Source organism: Falco naumanni, chromosome 25, assembly GCF_017639655.2.
Source record: "Falco naumanni isolate bFalNau1 chromosome 25, bFalNau1.pat, whole genome shotgun sequence".
NCBI classification, from domain to species: Eukaryota; Metazoa; Chordata; class Aves; order Falconiformes; family Falconidae; genus Falco; species Falco naumanni.
Window position 1 is genome coordinate 176,271 of NC_054078.1, and position 10,228 is coordinate 186,498.

Consider the following 10,228-nt stretch of genomic DNA (forward strand, 5'->3'; position numbering starts at 1 on the left):
AGCGAAGCCGGATACCGTTAATGATATTCACAGAGGAGGAACGTATCACTTAGTCCTCAGAGCAGACTTTAGGGGACAGAAACAGCAACCAATTGTTACCAGTATTTATCCTGGCTAGTGCTAGCCAAGTAGGAAGGCCTCATTCTGTAAGAGTACTTGGTGATACCGAGGGTCTGCTAAATGGCATTTTTGCTTCCTCCTTTCATCCAATTCAGTCACCATAATTCAGAAAAACCTGCCCGGCTGTTTTTCTTTCTCAGCATTTGTTATTTTAGATGCCATCCCTGTAATACACTGTGCAGTCTGTTAGAGTGGCTGCAGTACCCATTTTTTTCCGCTAGATGGCAGCAGCTCTCCAGCCAAACGAAGGACCCGCGCCCCATCCCAACTAAAGGCGGCGCATGCGCAGAACGGGCTTGGCGCCTCGGGGCGGGGCTTCCGGCCGCGCACGCGGCCCCGGGAGGCGGGGTCATGGCCGGCCCGCGCGGCGCCGGGAGCCCGGGAGCCTTTCGGGCCGGGCCGTGCGGCGGCGCTGGGGGAGCGGGCGGGCTGCGGGCGGCCGGGGGCCGGGGGCCGGGGGCCGGGGGGCGAGCCCGGGCGCGGCCGGCGGGCAGCGGCCGGCTGGGGAGGACGCGGCGGGCCGGCGCTCGGGAGCGCCCGGTGCCGGCGGCGGGCGGGCTGAGGCGGGCGGGCCGGGCGCGGCGGGGCTGCCGGCGGTTCTCGTCTCCCCGGCAGTGGCGGCGGTCAGCGGGCTGCTCGCGGTGCTGCCTTTTTTTTCTCGGGGCTGCGCCGCTACCTCAGCGAGGAGCGGCGGCGGGGCGGCCCCGGTGCTCCCTTGTGGCGGCGGGGCCCGGGAGGGGGGTCGGCCCGCGGCGCCCTGCCGCTCCCCCGCCGCCCCCGGGTGCCCGGGCAGCCGCCGCAGCTCTGCGCGGGGCTTTGTCTTTCCCCCAGCGCCGGCCGGGGCCGTGGCAGCGGGCTGGGGCCGCAGGGGCTGCATCGGGGCCGGCGGTAACGCTGCCGCGGGGGGCGGCTCGGGAGCCTCCTCAGCCCCTGCGAGGGGCAAGGGGAGGAGAAGCCGGCGGCGGTGGGATCCCCACCCCCCGCCCCCGACTGCTGATTTCTCTAAAAAATATTGCAAAGGGCAAGCGATTAACTGCCGGGGAGGGTCGGGAGGCAGCAGCTCAGGGGTCTCGCTGATCCTATGTCGTGACAGTCAGCCCCTGGGCCGGAGCAGCCGAGGGGAAGAGGCCTTTGGATTTGCTTCCCGGTGAAACGGGGCTCTTTTGTTTTTTCTTTGTACCCAGGTTCATCCGGAATTGCACGTTGACAAATCCGAAGGAGCTAAACTGAAGGTCGGTCTAGATGCTGCTTTTCCACATGAAAAAGCTGCTTTTCCACTCACACTTGTGCTTGTGAGTCGGGCTGCTGACTGCGGAGGGATATTGGACTATAATGCCAACGCCACGTCTTAGCCGTTCTCCAGCGGTTATAAAAGCAGAACGAGCGTTAAGAATCTGATTACCTTTTAACTAAATTCAAAACAAAGTTGCGGGGTTGAAGCGTCTGGAAGTCCTGCAGGTCTGGCTGGGTATCGCTGCCGTGCGCGTTATCCGCCTGTCTACTGATGGTTCCTGCCTCTTGTTCTGCTGTGGTAATTCCTCTGGGTAACGCGTTGGGCTCTGGATGTAGTGCATCTTGTCTCCCTCCCGACCCCCCGAGATGTTACCGGTCTTTGCCTTCCTCACGTTTCACAGGGGGTGGGAAGGCCGGAGAGGCTGGAAGCCTCGGCTGTCGTGTGCGGAGAAGCTGTCAGCCTTCTAAGAGAGCACGTAGCCAGCAAGCACGTCGCGGTGCTTCGGCACCGAGCTGATACCACAGGCCTCCATCATTTTGTGAAAAGGGATCACAAGGAAATGTGCTGATGTTGGAGGGGGTAAGAAGTAGGAGGCAGCTTTCAACCAACTTTATGTGTAACTCCTGTGTTCCTGAAAATGGTTCTGGGCTTTGAGGGCTTTGCTTTAGGATTTTTGCCTTAAGCGCGTCTACCTTTCAGGGTAACGCTTTCTTGGAAGTTGGAAACGGTCCTTCTGGGACACCAAACCAAACCCTGTACCCGGGAGGGCCGTTTAGGGTGCTGCACCGTGCGTTTTATTCCCTGTCGGTCACTTGGCCCTAGCCGTACGTGCTCTCCTGGTTTGGCACGTTCTTACCCTGCTGGCTGAAAGTTTCTGTCTTTTTACTTCCTCAGCTTGCTACAGGCCATAACACTTGTGTGTTCACTGACCGCTTTCCTTGCTCGCTGCTTTCAGATTTGAGCGTCGGTGCCGTAACAGGAGAGCAGCAGCTGGACGTAGAGCGCTATCTGTTTAAACAATGCTGGGATAAAGCTGCCAATCGTGTGACTCCAGAAGCCGACAGACGCGGTAAGATGCTGTTCTGCCATTCTTGGATGGATGCTCTCACAGCCTTTCCATCACCGTATGCCTGCTATGAGATTCACGGGAACAAGGGACGGCTGAATTCACAGCGTTTTAAACACCACAAACTCTTGAAAAGTTTATAGGACACAAGTCTATTACGCTGGCAGATCAGACAAGCTCCTCTGTGTGTGTGTGTATATATTATACTCGGTACTTTTGCGAGGCAAGTCTTTGCCTGGTCCCTCTGAAACTGGGACAAGGCCTCATTGATGCGTTTCAGGAGCAAAGCTGCCGAGCAAACAGGCTTTTCCTACTAGAAATCAAGCAGCTGCTCTGGCAAAACCTGACTTTGGTTGCATCTTTAAATCCTAGGAGGCTGACAATGGGACGAGCTGGTTAAAGAGCCTCTCTCCAGGGAAGGCTCCGCTGACTTGACCCTTAAGCTCTTACTTGCGTCTTGCTACGTTTGCTTGGGGTGTGTTAATGCTTACCTGATTAATAGATGTCAGTTGGTTTGTCAGTTACAACTTGGAGTAAGTGGTCCTTGGCTACATAAACCTCTCCTCTGCATTTTTTGACATGTTATGGCTTTCTGTTCTTAAAGCTGAAAGGCTAAACTAAGCCAAGAGCTGAACAGTGGGTAGATACAAGAGCTTCTCCTGTTGTCACAGAAGTGAGGTGACAGCGTTCTTACTGTTGTGTCACTTAGCAGCCTTTCTGTACTCAGAGGCTGTGGCGTTAAGAATGTAATGTCTGGGGTCAAACCCCGCTTTTCTGTATCTAATTCTCTTGTTACCACATGTAGACCTCCTGCCTTACTCGTGTTGCCAGCCTCCCCTGGGATTACTCGGTCTGAACCAGTTGCTCTCGCTCCTTACATTATCAACGGAGAGGAAGGGAAACTTTCAGGGAGCAAACAGTCTGATCCAGAAGAGCCATTTGGAAAATGATCAAGTTGCATTGCACGTAACGAGCAATTTCTTCTGCTGTCTGGAAAAAGGACGTGGCTGGTTTGATTTCCATCACCAGCACGGCAGGTTAGATTGGAAGTGTCCACCCATCTTCATGAAACGCTATGATTATCAGTTTCTGTTAGTAACACTTGGTGTTCAGTCAGTTATTTAAATGGCAACTATAGCAGTATTGACTGGTAAAGGAAAAATTTACACAGACGTGGGTACCGCTGGGCTTGCTTTATTTGCGACTCAGGGCTGGGCCACCACCTCAGCGATGGCAGAGAGCAAAGGGATACGCACAGCTTACACTTACCAGATCATTAGTCAACATCCAAAGTTTTTAGGAGTTTCCTTTGGTCCTGTCAGTTCTGTGAATCCATCACCTGACCGTCCCAGTTGATTCATCTGTTCAGTTTCGGTCTGTGCCTCTGTTCCAGGCTCCTCCTCAGATCGTGATCTCTGCCAGCTTTAACTCACACGCTCCTTCAAGCGCGCTTAGTCTTTGAACAAGCAATTCCTATTCAAATATACCAATTTTTTTAAAAACACCTATGTTTCCGAGAGCACCTGTTTGCACACACTGATCACCCGTTGCTGCTCTGCTCTCCCACTGATTAACTGGACTGGGTTTTAAACCAGCCTTGGATTAGGGCTATGCTAGGGATGAGGCCTGGTTCTGCCACTTAGCTGCTTCAGCACGTTAAATTTCTTCATTCAAAATACGTTTTCTTTTAACAATTTATTATTGTGTACCTGCAATAGTTTAATAGCTAACATATTTCCAAGTTCTTACTTGCAATTTTGCTACTAAGCCAGTCACACAAGTTACAGAACATCGCATTAGTGCAATCACAGACACAACTATAGAAATCACAACAGGTATTGTAAAGGTCAGTTTCTTTAACCACCTTGATAGGTCAGGGAACCAAGATATTAATTCCTTGGTACCAATATGCATGGTTTCTCAAATCTGAGAAAGAATTCTGCAAATACAATAAATATTGGGTTACCTGTTCACCTCCATCCAACAAACTTGTCTTTGCTGGAACATAAGTTCTTGGTACTGCTATAATCCTTCCAAAAAGAAGTTCTGCCGGAGAAACTCCGATTGGCTGCCTGGGAGTGTTTCTTATATCCCATAAACCCAAATTTAAAGCTTCAGTCATTTTAACCCAGTCTGTTTACAAACTGTGACTAATTTCTCTTTGAGTGTTCTATCCATCCTCTCTACCTGTCCTGAGGATTCTGGATGATAGGGAGTGTGTAATTGTGATCGGATTCCTAATGAATGATAGATCTGTTTTAATACAGCTGCAGAAAAATGAGGTCCCCTGTCAGAATGGGATAGCTCTGGAACTCCCTGTCTAGGAATAATTTCCTGCTTTTGAGTCATTTTTCGGAGCAGGGAAAGCTTCTGCCCACCCTGACAACTGATCGACAACACGTAGGTATGTGAACCCCGTTACTTTAGGCATTTCGGCATAATCAGTCTGAAGGTTTTGAAAAGTGTACTTCGTCGCTGGAGGTGGCTTTCCCAGCAGTGTCTTCGTTTTTAAACAGGCAGATTCTTACACAGGTGACAGCTCTCACAAATTCTTTTGGCTGCTGCATAAATTCCAGGTGTTGCCCACAGTCACTGGATTTTGAGAGCCATACTTTCTGGCCCTCCGTGAGATCTGTTGTGCTGCCAGTGAGTGGTAGCTCAGGAACACCTCTTTGGAAGTAGCGGTTTAACTTCCTAATAGCCACAGTCCCTCACGTTCTTGTGCTCCCGGTTTCTCCCAGGTTTGTGTTTCTTCTTTGGGTAGATCTTCGTAGAGAGTTCAGCCTTATCCTGTTCAGTCAGAGTCGGAGTCGTTGCTCAAACCACTTGCTGTGCAGCCCCTTTTGCTGCTTGATCAGCCAAGGCATTTCCTCGAGGTACGCTGCCTTGGCACTTGGTGTGAGCCTTTACGTAAATTCAGTCCATTTCATTCACCCTCCCTTGATTTTTGTCATTTTGCATAGCTTAAAGCTCCGTCCTCGCTTGGTGCAGATGCCTGAAAGCCATCCAAGCCCCTGCCCGGTCAGTGGAGAGGAAGAGCCGCTCCCAGAAGCCCTTACTCTCAGCGTGCACATCTGGAAAGGATTGGGGTTTTTCTCATATTACCTGAAACTTTTTATCCTAGTATCAAGATGAAGGGAATTGGGGTACTTGAGCAGAAGTCTGATATAATGGTTCTCAGTCCAGACTAATTTCCTCACAGTTGTTTTGTTTTTTTTTAATGGGAAGATGATTTATCTGGCATCTCACCAGCACCTACAGCAGCACCCACACTGATCCAAACTGGTTACTTACTCTGCATTTACTATAGCTTTTCTGCATGTCATACTCGGTATGGAACCTCTTTCTTCTTTCCGGATCCTCCATTAACCACAGGCTTGTAATTGCAGGGGAACGGAGGGGGTTGCAGCTGTCCAGTATTTTAGGATCATAATGAGGGACCTTATGAATGGACAGCCAATGTCTATACCTCAAAATGTATTAACATGTGCTTAGGGATTTAGGTTTTGTGTTAACAGCAGCTTGCTGTACATTCTGCCTGCGTAGGAATGGATAAAATCTTGGTGATTAAAAGCCCATCTTTAGGTTTATAAATTCAGTACTTGCCTCCTAGTGTTGCCACTGAGCTCCTTAGAGCACACTGCTCTAATGCTGCTCAGTAAAAGTACCAGTGACAAACCTTATTCTGTAGCCAGTAGGGGTTATTTAGTTGTTAAATCCATTAATCATTAGCTCTTAATAATTATATAATGCATACTTACCTGCTATGATGAACATCATGATAATTATGAATTAGTTTTTATTAGCTAATTCTTATTTATCTGGCATTTTGGTATCGGAGCTCATGCTGGTTGTTCAAATTGTTTTCCTCATTCTAGGTCCTGTACACGCTTTGTCACAGGAGTTCGTACCATCATTGGAGGCATATTTCAGGTACTGCATCTTTCAATCCTTTTTTTCTTTCTAAATTGTGAACATTTGCCATCTTTTTCTAAAATCTGCATGGCTGATTATCTCTCCCCATCAAACAGGGATTTATTATTTCAGACTTCAGGAGGGAATATAGCATGTTCCGTAGAGCCATGGGAGTGGCATCAGCATAATTAGTACTGCATGCTTTCAAGATGCTGTGGATGACTTAAGACCTATCATAATATTTTACTTCGATGCTCTAAAGGACATTTTGTTTTCAAATAATGCAGTCTTTCACATACCATATGAATGTACCTGTGCTGTTTTCTTGGCCAGCTTGGGTCTGTAAGCAAACAGTTGCTTTCATGTGGAGCTAAAGCCAGTAGATTCCGTGAAGCCAGGTTGCCACGAGCATAGCCATCTCGAGAGGTCTCGGAATGCGTTCCCAGACACAGGAGCTCCAGTGAGTGTTCTGCAGGATCTAAAAGTAGCCCTCACAGCTACATGGGGTCCCGTAAGGAGAGGCTGTTCCTGCACAGAACTGTTTGAGTGTCTGGACTTTGCTCTCGGTGTTGGCTTCTGAACAGCTGATCAGCGTCTGCTCAGCTCCATGTGTGTGATGGAGCCCAGCCTTGGTCCAGCCTTGCGCTCCAGGTAGTAACCCAGGGTGTAAACACAGTTATAGAAGGGCCAGCCTGGAGACCTGGCCAGCAGATCTTACTGGACCCGAGAAGTCAGCTTCTGTATGTATTGTGTAATACCTTTATCTGCAAGGTTCTCCCGGCACCTGAGGTGTCACAGTGCTCAATTAACCTGATACTATGGAACAGAATTTCTGTCTGTAACAAATTTGGTCATCTTTATTTCCATGGCTGACTCAAGGAGAGCCTTTTGAAACTTACTTTCGTGACAAATGCAAGTGTCCTGTAGCACTGATTACCTTTGACAGCCGGTTCATGCTGCCATAATGCCGTGTTCTGAGTCTATATTCCAGAGGAAAGATGAAATTGTGGCTGATAGAGCATCCTGGCTTGTATCAGAAATAGTGTAGCCAGCAGGACTAGGGAAGTGATTGTCCCCCCTGTACTTCTGCAGTGGAGAGACCACTCCTTGGATCCTGTGTGCAGTTTTGGGTCCCCTCACTGTAAGGACATGGAGGTGCTGGAGCCTGTCTGAAGAAGAGCAATGAAGCTGGTGAAGGATCTAAAGAACAAGTCTGATGAGGAGCAGCTGAGGGAACTGGGGGTGTTCAGCCTGAAGAAAAGGAGACTCAGGGGAGACCTTATTGCTCTCCACAGCTCCCTGAAAGGAGGTGGTAGCGAGGTGGGGGTCTGTCTCTTCTCCCAAGTGACAAGTGATAGGATGAAAGGATTCTTCAAGTTGCGCAACGGGAGGTTTAGATTGGATATTAGGAAAAATGTGTTCACTGAAAGGATTAGCAAGCACCGAAACAGGCTGCCCAGGGAAGTGGCTGAGTTGCCATCCCTGGAGGCATTTAAAAGTTGTGTACATGTGGCACTTAGGGACGTGGTTTAGTGGTGGACTTGGCAGCGTTAGGTTAATGACCGGACTTAAAGGTCTTTTCCAACCTAAATGATTCTGTTCTGTTCTAAAGAAATCAGTTGTGTAACAGTTATCCTGTTAACAGGATCAAATTTATTCCACAGGTGGAGATAATTTTGGGGCAAGACAACCACAAAAGGCAGTCATCTGAAGCGTCACTCAAAGACCAGACAGTAAGGCCAGTCATTCTGTATTCTACAGTAATAAACAGAAGACTCAGTTCCCGTTCTAGTGGCTACTCTTTATATGGCATTGAAATGTGTGTCTTTAAGTAGGGCCAAGTAATCACTTACTTATTCCTTAGATTGAGGTGTTGCATAAAAGAAAAAAAGAACACGAATCTTCACAAAGGCACTGAAAATACCTTTGCTCACTGGCACCCCGTGTTCCTTCCGTGCAGGAGTTCAGGGTTGCTGCCCCGATGGATGCGGGGTTGTTTGGGTTTCACAGTGCAGTAGACCCATTCTAAACTTTTCTATGGTCCCAAACAAGCACTGAATTAACAGGCTCCTTCAGTGCTGGAGAGATTTGGGGAAAATACTGCAGAGAGAACTAAAGGCATCGGTTTGTTTCGCTTTGTGTCCTTCGTGGGTAAACATGGCAGTCTTTGATAAAGCGTGTCCATCGAGGGCAGCATCGGGTAGGGTAGCTTATCCTTAAGGATGCTGTGAAACGAGCAAGAAATAGGAAACATGCCCTTGGCAAGCTGGGTCGGTGCAATAACGTGGCATAAAGCTCTCAACATCAGCTTCCTTTCCAAATTAATTACACTCATCAGTAATCACATGCGACTCAGCCTGTCTCTTTTTTTTACTTCTGTAAGAGAGAGCTTTTTCTGGAGAAGCATAATCACCTCTGCCCTAATGAGCTGAGGTTGTTATTCTTGTGAGCAGCAGCTGTTTTCTGTTGAGGTGGAGCTGGAACTCCTTTCCACTAACAGAAGGGTTTGTGTTTTCTTTCTCTGAGAGTTGTTCTCTCTTCGAGGCATGTCTGTCTTGATCCATATGTGGGTTTTTTTTTCTCCTTTTAGTGGCAGGACTCGTTGGTTCCTTGATCTGTCACTCAGCATGTGCCATCCAGAAGAAAACTGAACTAAGGAAGACAACATAAATAATGAGCTCACCCCCTCCAAAAAAAAAAAAAAAAAAAAAAAAAAAAAAAAAAAAAAAAAAAAAAACCACAGCCCTCTTTAAGGAGAACTAAACAGGTTTTTTGAAACACAAGTGATCTTCTGAGTACGCAAGAGAAGAGGTTTGGAATTACCATATGGCCCTGACCGCTCTTATGTTACTGTGCCGTCGTTCTTTGTTTGGCATTAATTTGAGAATTAATTTGGAACTGCCTGAACCTTGCTGCTATAAAGCTTAGCTGTCTTGTCTGGCTTTGCAGACCCTGCTGTAAAAACCCATTTCGTGCCAGGCCGTGTTCATCTAGTTCTGCACCCTGCTCCCCAACCCCCCAAGAAAAAAAGAGATGCTGGAGATACTGCATTCTGTTTGCCTCCAGGAATAATGTACTGGATCGTCACGAGACCTGGAATGGATTGAATTTGCCATCAAATACTCTTTCTAGCAAGACCATCTAGCTTTTTTTTTTAGCTTTTCTTAAAGATGTCTCTGAGTGTGGTGATGCTGTATGCCAGACCTCTGTGAAAATGTGCTGAATCCCACACACCTTCCTTCCAGCTGTTCTGGGCAGCGCGGTGAGCCCTAGCACTTGTGACGTTCTTACTGTGCCGTGGAGCCTTGCAGTTGCTCCAGACTGCTGCTCTTGTGAGAAATGCAAGCTGATGTCTCAGCAAGAAAAAGTGCTTGGAGTTTTAATTGATTTTTAAATCGGATTGTGTTTTTCACTTCCCTTCTGTTTGTATTTTGAAACAAAGTCCATCCTCTGTGTGTTTTGGTAAAGCATTTAGAAGAAGAATTAGATTATTTAGACTAACCCCGGTACTGAACTGGAAATTATAATTAAAAAACATACCTGTATTGTGGCAAAATATGTAGGTGCAATAATCATGGTGGGGTTGGTTTTTTTTTCTTTTTAATGATCTACGTAAGTGAGTAAAGTGCTTGGTACGTGAAATTGTATTAGGAGTCATTTGAAAATACTGAGGAAAAATAAAATATTATGGAGGCAATATCGAGGCAAAAATCGTCACTCTTAAATCTCAGCTCTGGATTTGCTGTGGTATTGACTCTGAACTTGGTCCAAGCAGTTGGTCCAACACTGCACAGTGAGTGTGACAACCACAGGATCAGAAAATGCAGAAGAGAAAGCTATTTTATAATGCATTTGAACTTGATTACAAACCAGGGAATATAAAAAGCTGTGGT

The 10,228-nt window shown here is 47.7% G+C and overlaps 1 long non-coding RNA gene across 2 annotated transcripts; it reads left to right on the forward strand.

The window, feature by feature from the left end:
- The first annotated feature begins 1,112 nt into the window (after positions 1–1,112).
- On the forward strand, positions 1,113–9,830 carry LOC121080325. 2 transcript variants are annotated; one of them, XR_005825324.1, is made up of 5 exons: positions 1,113–1,352; positions 1,755–1,933; positions 2,310–2,423; positions 6,299–6,353; positions 8,926–9,830. It is a non-coding gene; the product is annotated as an uncharacterized LOC121080325 (long non-coding RNA). The 2 variants fall into 2 exon arrangements; XR_005825323.1 differs by having other exon boundaries at positions 1,113–1,933.
- The last annotated feature ends 398 nt before the right edge of the window (positions 9,831–10,228 follow it).